Here is a 10667-nt window from a genome sequence, read left to right as displayed (position 1 = left end):
ATGGGGGGTGGAGCGTTCAACTCGTAAGCAAAAGCACCTGCGCTGAGACAGGCAGATGCTGAAGCAGCTGTAATTTCATGAGAAGTTTGAACAGGGAGAGATGGACCAGATGAGGACTTTTGCTCCGAATGGAAAAGGGGAAAACCTCAGTTGCTAGAGATGCTCCCAGAGATAGTCCTAACGATGAAGATGAGGAAGACCCTTTGCTCCCAGGGAAGGAGAAGGGCCTCTGCTCTTAGAGATGAAATGCTCCCAGAGATGGGTGAAGAGAACTTTTGTTTCTGAACGGCTCAACCTTAAAATTGTACCCCAAAAACCTTCAAGAGTGGACCCTCGAAAGCAGTTGTGGGAAAAGCTGCAAGTTCAGGGAAGGGACTCACATGCAAGCAGAGAGACTCCTTTTCCTAAATGGACTGAATAAAGTTATTCGGAAGTGGGCGGCTGTCTTGTTGTGATAATGTTTTCATAGCATGAGCAGAGAAACTCCTCTTCCTAAATGGACTGAACAAGGTTATTACGGAAGTGATAAACAGACTGAACATCTTAAGGGTTGTCTTTTTTTACATTGTCAGTGGGAGAAGGGAGGAAGGTGGGGGGAGGAGAAGAGTTCTGAAGGTGTGGTATAATTTTTTTTTGTTTTTTAAGTCTGTTAATAAACTTCTTTATATTCTTTCAAGGTTGGTACGCCTGCTTTGCATTTCTCCTAATTCTTATCTCACAGAAAGTAAACAGTAATGAGTATTTTGGACCAAACCACTACACTAAATTAGTGTTTCTGCCTGGTTACAAACCGAACCCACTAGAGTGGTTTATGTAATTTTCATTTCTTACAGACTTTTTGGTCAACATGCCTGCATTTATTCTCTACTGAATAAAAGTTTATGCTTTCACATTTCCAAATGCTTTGAAATGTCTTTATACTAATGTGTCTTTCTTGGAGACCAACTTAATCAAAGTTGAAATTGTTGCAAATGAAGTTGTACCACAAAAGTAAATCAAGAGGTATGATAGGACTTGTCAGACAAAACAAAGCCCAATTTCTTATTGTGTACTTGGCAAGCTGCGAAAGCTGTGTATCTGTACCTACTTAGATCACCCATGTGTTGAATGAAATTCCAATAGCAATCTTTGAGATCACAAGTGCCGGGGGTGTATCTGGAAGCTTAAATACAGGACACCTTATAACTCATTGTGTAAACTATACTGCCCATCACTACACCAGTTTTCCTACCAATAAGGGTCTCCAGTTGAAAACACTTACCACTGCACCATAGCAGCAGGAAGAATTAAAAAATAACTGTATTGTGAGTAACTGTTGTGAGTAATTTGATTAAAAGTACTCATCACTTAGCTGCCATTTAAAATAAAAAAAAAATTAAGATGTAACTGTGAGCATAAAGTCAGTAAGATCAGATTTTAAATTCAATGCCATTGAGGCTTGAGCAGTTACCAGTGCGATGAAAGAAAAAAACGAGTGTGTTTAATTAAGAATTTTTTTTTTTAATTTGAAAACAAAACCTGCACAAACCAAAGGTAAAGTCTCTAAAACACAAAAGAAGGAAATTAAAAACAAAAAATATTCCTGCTATGCAAAAAAGATGTGGACAGGCTGAAGAGCCTCCAGAGATGGGTCACAAAGATGATCAAAAGTCTGGAAAAACTGCCATGTGAAGAATGTTGAGAGAACAGGATTTTTTCAGCCTTGAGAGAAGAAGGCTTAGGGGAAACCTTATCACCCTATTTCAGCATTTAAAGGGTGGCTACAAACGAGATGGAGAATCCTTTTTTACAATGCGTCACATGGAAAAGATGAGACATAAAGGGTACAAGTTACTCCTACTGAATTGGAGGTTCCAACTGGACACAAGAGGCAAATTTCTCGCAATAAGGACAGTCAGGCATTGTCACAACCTGTTCAGGGAAATGTTGGGTTTTCCAATAATATATTCAGCTGGATATGATTCTGCATTATCTTCTCTATACCTTGCTTTTGCAAAGAGAGGTCAGACCAGATGATGAAGGCCCTTCTGACCTGGTATTCCACAATTGTATGAAATGGTAGTGAGACAGCTCTCTAGAGCTGTTCCTATGAAATAACTTAAAATTTTACCCTGTCACTTTAACAGAATATATGTATTAAATAGAATTTCACGAAGGTCATTTTAGCTGGGATTCTATTTTGCAATGTATAAAATGAAGCAACTACTCCAGGTCAGCTTCAGTGGAAAAGCAATTTGATTCACTGCAGCTTAGTTCTGCACAAAGCCCAAGCTTTGTAAAATGAATATATCATCCCAAGGTATGAATTTTCTGAACTGTCATGAGAAAAGATTCAGATTCTAGTAGACATATGAGAAAGAACATTTTTTCTAAATTTTTTTCTCTAAGTGTGTGCAGATCAGTACTCTAAAGAAGGGTTGTTCTCGGAAAAAACCCACAAAAAATCAGAGATTACGGGAAGTAAGGTTGACTAATGCTCGAGGCATTTCAATAATCTCTATTACACAAAACAAGTAAATAAAAAACCTGAACAATCCTTATTGTTATTCAGCATGTATAGATAAAGAATAAGCAAAAAAGGATACTGTCATATTTGTGCCTATATGATACATGCTTCAATGTATTTACATCAACCGAACCAGTCAGGCAGACTTTGTGGTTAATTTATCTGTGGTGGGCTGACCTTGGCTGGACACCAGGTGCTCACCAAGCCTCTCTATCACTTCTTTTTATCAGCTGGATGGGGAGGAACAAAATATAACAAGCAAAAGACTCATGATGCAAGATACAAACAGATCATGAGATCACTCATCCAATTACTGTCACAGACAAAACACTCGAGTGTTATAAATAAAGTATGTAATTCATGCTATTATGTATAAAACTAGAATGTAATCAGACCATGTAGAGACAGAGTTTTAAAATCCCTCCACCAGCCTGGCTGAGAGAAAAATTTCACAACACTAAAAGAAGTTCTCTCACAATAAGTGAGGATTCCACCTAGGTGGGGTTAGATCTTATCACTGGGACATTTGCACCACGATGACTTGATTACCACCTTCTGATATCTACATCTCATCTGATAAGGAACTGGACATTCCAGGAACTAAAAATAACTGTTCCAGGAACCAGAGATGGCCCATCCATCACCAGAGATCTCGGCCCTTCCATCACCAGAAATGGCCCACTCATCACCCAGGATGGACAATTCATCAGACCCAGGAAAGGCTTTGTGCAGCCCAACTCCAGGACAAGAAAACTTCATGAATATGCTAAAATTACGAGAAGAATAGAGTTAATTCGGACTCTGCCCAAAAACTGTATAAGAAGGGACCAGCCGAAGCAGCATTCGTGAACTTGGGAGGTCTGGTGCAATAGAGATCAGATCTATGCCTGTTCACCCTGCTCCGACCCCGGGCTCGGAGCTGCTTTTCTCGATCGTGGCTTTCTGTGTGACTGATCTTTTGGCCGCAGAATAAAATCTATTTCTTTATTAAATTTAATTTGGCTGAATTTCCTTACTTCATTGAGTAAACTAGTTTAATTGTATACAAATCAAATCAGGTAAGACTAATGAGAAATACACCTTCCCTTCAACCCTCCCTTCTTCCTGGGCTCAACTTCACTCCCAGGATCTCTGCTTTCTCCTCCTGAGTAACGCAGGAGGGCAGGGTGTTGGGGCTCCTCCCCCCTGGTGTGGGGTCCGGAGGGAGGGGACCCTGGCGTAAAGGCATGGCCTACAGGGTTTCCCTGCTCCCTGGTCACATGTACCCTAATCCTGTTGTCAGCCCCCCGGCCATGCGGCTGGAAAATAAAGATCTCTGAAACATCTATCAAGAATCAGTCCCTATTTCTTTCCATGGGCCTCGCTGTCCTATACATGTTGCAGAAATCCCCACTGCAACAGCAGGGCATGGGTGGTTCACAACTCTTTGTGTTTGCTACTCTTCCCCTGCTTCAGCATGGGGTCCCTCCTACAGGACACAGTCCTCAGTGAACTGAAATGTGGGTCCTTCCCAAAGGGAGTTCCAGTTCCTCACAAACTGCTCCAGCATGGGTCCCTTGTTACAGCGGGGATACTGTAACACGCATATATCAAACCAGGAGTCCTGTGGAAAAGAAATATATATGTGGACAGATTCTTGCTAGATGTTTCAGAGATATTTATTTCTCCAGCCGCATGGCCGGGACTCTGCTGAGTAACTCTCACAGTCTGGACTGAGGGTCCTTGCTCGCCCAGGGAAACACAAACCAGCCAATGGGGAACGAGGCTGACCAGGGGCTCGGGAAACCCCTCGTGTCTGTGCCCTCAGGGCCCCTCTCCCAGGGCTACATGGCAGGGGGAGGAGACCCCAACAGTCCCTTCCATGGGGTACAGTCCTTCAGGAAGAGACTGCTCTGGAGTTGGTCCTGTCAAGAAAATATGAACCAGTGTGAGCTCCTCTCTTCATGGTTGCACAGGTCCTGCTGGGAGCCTGCTTCAGGACTGGCTCTTCACAGGGTCATAGCCTCCATGGGCTTAGCTGTGGATGTCCATGGGCTGCAGAGGGGCAGCTGCCTCACCATGGTCTACACCAAGGTCTGCAGAGGAATATCTGCTCTGGCTGCTGGAGCACATCTACCCCTTTCTTCTTCACTGACCTTGGTTCTACAGGGCTGTTTCTCTCGCAGGTTCTCATTCTCTTTTCCATCTGCTTTTGGGGAGCAGTTTCTCCCCTTCATAAACACTTTATCCCAGAGGTGCTACCACCATTGCTGATGTCTCAGTCTTGGCCAGTGATACATCAGTGTTGGTGCTGACTGGCAATGGATCTGTCACACAATGGGGGTCCTTACAGATTACACCCTTGAAGCCTCCTCACTACCACAAGCTTGCCATGAAATCCCAATGCATGCATGCATCTTTTGTATTTTCTATTCTTTGACCTGCAGTTTTGAACACTGATACACAGTGTCCCTTGGTACAAAATTCATTACTGTTTTGTAGAATTCCTTCTCTGCTGACTGGCTAGAACTGATTCCAGGTAAGTATTTAAATGTTCTCAAAAGAGCCAGCTCACATTTACGGTCCTTAGTACTTTTGTCACTGGGTGTAGAATATATAGTAATTTTCACTTTATAGCTTTCTTTCTGCCAGAGCACACAAGGTCTTCCTGCTGTTTGGTATTGTACTATGGAGGAGGGATTCACACTTCGAGTATTTTAAATTCTTGTTGTGTTAAAAGGTTAAACATATGCTCACCAGGGAGTTTGGAATGCACATTGATGTGCTGAATTTACCAAAAATGCAATTGATTGCATTAGCACAGGTGAGTGATTTGAACATGAGGTAATGACAAATTCAGTAAAAAGTTTAACAGTTTTTAGTAAAAAGTAAAAAGTAACAGATTATGGTATTTTGGGATTAATGACCCATTTTTTATTATTATTAATGTTACTGTAAATATTACATTCTATTATATATTTATAATTAAGAATCAGTTCTTTACAAAAATCAATTTCCCTTGCAAAAATATAAAGAAAAAAAGAAATAAGATAAATCAGTGAACATTTGTATTATAGCTGCACAGTGCCTCTCTTTGAACACTCCAAAACAGTTCATCCAAGTGGTTCAACCATATGGTCTTTATAGAGGTTTTCAGAAGGCCTCTATCCCAATACCACTCAGATCAGTATTAAAATACCTTTTCCATAAAAGAATAACCTGAAAAAAATGTTTTAAAAACACAGATGCATGAATAATCAATGTTTTTTGCAATCTGTGGTGTTATCAGGACTTGACAGCAGCTTGCAGGAGAGGTGCCAGGAGATATATGTGATGTTAACAATCCATTTTAAACTTTTGCAACTCAGACATAACAACTGTTGTTACTCAGATGTGGTTAGAGCCTATCACAAAAGCCCACTATGCTCTTTTCAGCTATAACTTTAAAAACTATCAGAAGGGTTATCTTCTTAAAATTTGAAATGGTGTTATGTAATCAAATTCACTAATTTGCCTAAAGGTTATAAATAGTGGAGCAGAAGACATTTGAATATTCTAGAGTGTAACCATGTAATTTTTAATAGAAAGCAAAATACTTCAATAATATTGGCCTCAAGTAGTTTCAGCTACCTCTCTTGATATGTCCAGATATACAAGTAAACTGCATTTCAGCAAAATCGTTCTTATGAAATATGGTGATGATTAGCAGTTCAAACAATAAGCCATAGCATTTCTAAAACAGAGTACTAATTTTTTTAAATCGTTTCCCTGAGGTTCCACAATTTTTAATGTGTGCAGCAACTTACGAAGTACATTCCTGGAAAAATTAATACAGCATTACAACTTTAATGCAAATTCTTAATAGCTCCTTAATAATGTCTATTAATCATGGTCTTAGTATAGTCAATTTTGTATGAAGAAGTTTTCAAGTAATTCTATACTTTTTAATTTTGGAGCTTCACTCTACATACTCTGCATTATTCTACTTGAAGAGTTTTGTTTGCTTTTCTGTTTGTTAAACTTCCCTCATTTTGCTATTAATTACAGTGAATAAACCTTCATTTTCTACTGCTTTAATTCTGTATCTTTGTTGTTTTGAGGCAATTGATTACTTTATCGGAAAGAACTGCATTTTTTTACTGGCTGTTACTGTAATAACTTATAGTTGTTAACAAAGCTATGGTATTATCTAATTACCAAGTGGTTATGAATAATTTTGAGTGACAACTTAGTTGTTTAGACTCCACAGATAGAAGAAACTGGCATTTCTAGAAGATGATTCATCTTGACCTAAAATAGTAGCTGAAAATGAGATCTTTCTTATCCCCAAAGTGCTATTTCTCTCCACAGATTATAAAGTCAAGACGACTGGCATAGACACTGCTATCTGGACAGTAAACATCTATAAACTTATCTATAAAATCTACACAAAACATAACTAATTTTGGCCAGGACTGGCATTAAAATCTTTTCACATGTTCATCTTTGAAAAATGCTCACTTGTACATGAACTTTCTATGTCTGTCTGGAATGGAAAGTTAATTTTTTTAAAGAAAAAAAACCCCAAACCAAAACAACAAAAAATGTTCTTTATTTTTCCTTTCTGCAGTTTGTTCTTCAAGGGTACAATCCTAGAATAACTGAAACTATGGGCATTTGTATAATGAAATCATGACGTAAATTAAATAAATACACTTCAATTTTGATTTAAATATAGAAAAAAAATAAGCACTTCTTTGTATAAACATTTTCTCTGTATTTAACATGCCACTTCACAACCACTGCACAACACATATAAATATTATTTCTTTTCTGGTAGCAGAAACAGAATAATTTAAAAATCTGGTCAGATTCTCTTTATAGGTTATTTGTGATGGTTCACTTAAGTTCCTAATATTTTGATGAAATTAATGTACTGAAACACATCAATCAAGAGCAATCTCCTGATTATCCAAAACTTTAGTTGCCTTAGAAGTAATTTTTTTTTTTGTCTTTCTGTAGGGATAAGCATTTTACTGATGCCACACCTTAAACAGTGAATTTTTATTTTATTTTGAGACAAGGGATTTTTCCAGATGTTGATATTTGGCACTTGTTAAAGGATCTAGGATCACATCCAGTTTTCAGGAGGTGATTCTTGGCAGGACTAAGGAGCAAATAATTCCTTGAAAATGGGCATTATTATACTCCTCTTATAGAGGATATTTTTGAAAGACATCGAAAATAATAAAGGTTTAAGTCTATGACGTTTACAGAAAATGATACCCACATTAGGTAGGCAACCAGATGAGAATGGTCAGTTTCAAGTTTTAAATTCAGATCTTACCTTTTCCTGGTGCATGCAAAAGCTGTGGTGAGGCTACAAATCATATTATGAGAAAATTTATTCTCACCAAGGAATCAAAGTCATACTATTCCTTCTACTTTTAGAAATCAAAATCAACCACCAAACAAAAAAAATTGGACTTCTATATGATACTCTTAAAAATTATATGCAATGTCTACATGAGTTCTTGCACACTGCAGAGATCTGTAAGCCAATATTAAAAGTAAACAGTCAAAATTACAGACAAAAGAATTAAATTGTATGCTAAATAAAATAAAGTTATTTCAATAATTTCAGTGTGATAGAAATTTATCTGTGGTTTGTCTTACCAAAAATTCTTAAAAATATGTTTTCGCTCAGTTTTTTTGTTTTGTTTTGTTATGTATTTATATACACACAATAATTTACCTGCACACATTAAATTGATAAATATTCTAGAATTTTACCATCGTAAGATTTTGCTTTTGTTAACAGTGGTAAGTAAAAACAATCTATTTAGAAAAAAAAATATCCTAAATTACTCCAGAAAGCATCGTTAGTCATCTTTTTCTTTTGTATTTATATTCCAGCAGATAAAATTTTTCTTCCTTTACAAGTGTCTTTAACCCTTTTATCTGTAGATTTTTATAAAGTCTTACCTTGTTCCTCATTCTAATTGGTAATCCAAACAGAACAAACTCTGGCTTTTGGCCAAATGCACACCTTTCCTCCTGAATAGAAAAATGCCCCATGTCATCTAGGGCGCTGTAGATATATTTTTGATTTCCAGTCTCTTGAGTTTTCCCATGCTAAATGTTTGTCAGAAGAATTACTTTTGTCTCTTTCTTCTTTTCTTGCCATCTGAATTACTAGTCTGGTGAGTAGTCTACAGGGAGTTAGTGCTTAGAAAACAATCTATGAACTGGAACTGCATTCAATTTAAACAGTGAGAAGCTACAGCTGTGCTTTATGAGTAACAGACAAAGGTAAATTAGAACTAGTTTACTATGAACTTCTTTTCTTTTGCATGATCACTGTACATAGGGCCTTTGGACGTCTCAGAAAATGCTCCCACCCCAAGCTGTATTGCCTTTTAATCTTCTAAAAAACTTCTAATCTTCAGCACTTGCAGCAAAAGTAAAAGAACACATCTGAATTAAGGGGTAGGCACAAAGGTAACAGTATTAATGTAGGGTAGAATGAAATTAAATTGAGATTTTGCTGACGAAGTAGTTGCAATGCTTCAAACAATGTGCAAATAGTAAATGCCTGCATAGTACTCATGGACTTCTAATCAACTGTTGTTGCAGTGAGCGCTGCTGGCCACGGCCCAGGCTAGCTCCAGCGGTGTGCGACAGGAGTGGGGAGCACCCAGAGGCACAGAGCTTTAAAGCGGCTCCTCTGAAGCCTCTGCTCTACTCAGGGGAGCGAAGGCTCCAGGCACTGTGGCTGTCAGCAGCCCTGGATGAGGGGAAAGATAGAAAGTAGCAAGGAGGCTTGCCACGGCACACAATCCAAGCGATATTCGAAGGGGACCCCCGATGAACAGGTCCTGACCGAGGGCTTGCAACATCTTATAAAGGGGGGTTGAACAGGGGGAGTGGCCCAACTAGGGACCAATAGGAGGATGAGGAGGAAGGGGCGCTGGAGGAGGACCTACACCGGGTCCAGTGGTCTCGGTGGGTGGAGGGAGAGGGGTCACAATGGAGCGTCAAGGTTTTAGGGGATTTCCAAAGGGCAGGTATTAAAAGAAGCAGGGTCTCGGGGGATTGACAGTGACCATATAGGGGCAGTTAGGGAGGACTTGGGTGATGGGCACAGAACTGTCTGGAACTCCAGGAGGGGTTTGGGTGATTGACAGGGAAAGTGCCGGAACAAAGGGAGGGGAATAACCATATTAGGAGCACCAAGGGAGCAGCTTGGATTTGGGGGTAGACCAACTGGGAATAGAATGGGGGAAATAGGAATGAACCATTGGGGTACAAAGAACATACAGAAATACAAGAAAGCATTGCACTGCCACAAACTGTGAAAAAAGTAGACATGAAACTACCTTCTGGGAATTCCAAATGTGAACATTTTATTAGGAGGCAAAAGGTTATATAGAATTGATCTATTTACAAAATTCTTCCAGAAACATGTAAGCCAGTGGAAGTATCTAGAATGAAAAAATAGAAATGTAGCAGTTTCTTAGTCCAGCATGAACTCAGTTAATGAACATTACAATAAAAAGGTGAAGACCAGTCCTATTTTGGAGAGGTTACCATTTTCTTGACATCTGGGCAGGAATCTGAAAACATGAAAAAGTTTTGAAAAGTTTTCTAAATGTCTTTATAATAAATAATACAGGAAAATATCAAATGGGAATTTAAAGAGATTATTAACTGCCATTAATTATTAATAATAATAATAATAATCAATGCTATGCTGAAAGAAATTTCTCAAATTGTTTTGAAAGTGAATGCACAACACCTCTTACAACAGATGTGTTATAAGGTGGCAGCTGCTGGGACATGAGGAAGGAAAAAAAAAGAATGTAATTAAGAAGTATTAAGGAAAAATAAATTGCAATTAGTAGACCAGTGAAAAATGAGGTGGAAGGAGACAGATCCATAAACGGAAGAGCACTCATTTCAATGATGAAAATTTAGATTAAAAAGAAAAAGTGAACTATATTAATAACATTTATAAAAAAGGAAACTGAAATGCAGACCACTACTAGATTTTCGAGATTGCTCAGCATCTTCCAGGTATCATTGAGCAAGAGATACTCAGTTCTTCTGAAATCAGTGCATTTAGTTCATTCAGGCTGCTTTTAACATGGGGGGGGGGGGCCGGGGGGGGAAGAAAATGAAACCCTTGGTTTTCATGGACGGG

The sequence above is a fragment of the Corvus brachyrhynchos genome, unplaced genomic scaffold (genome assembly GCF_000691975.1).
Source record: "Corvus brachyrhynchos isolate BGI_N302 unplaced genomic scaffold, ASM69197v1 scaffold424, whole genome shotgun sequence".
NCBI lineage: Eukaryota > Metazoa > Chordata > Aves > Passeriformes > Corvidae > Corvus > Corvus brachyrhynchos.
Note: the sequence above shows the minus strand (reverse complement) of the source record.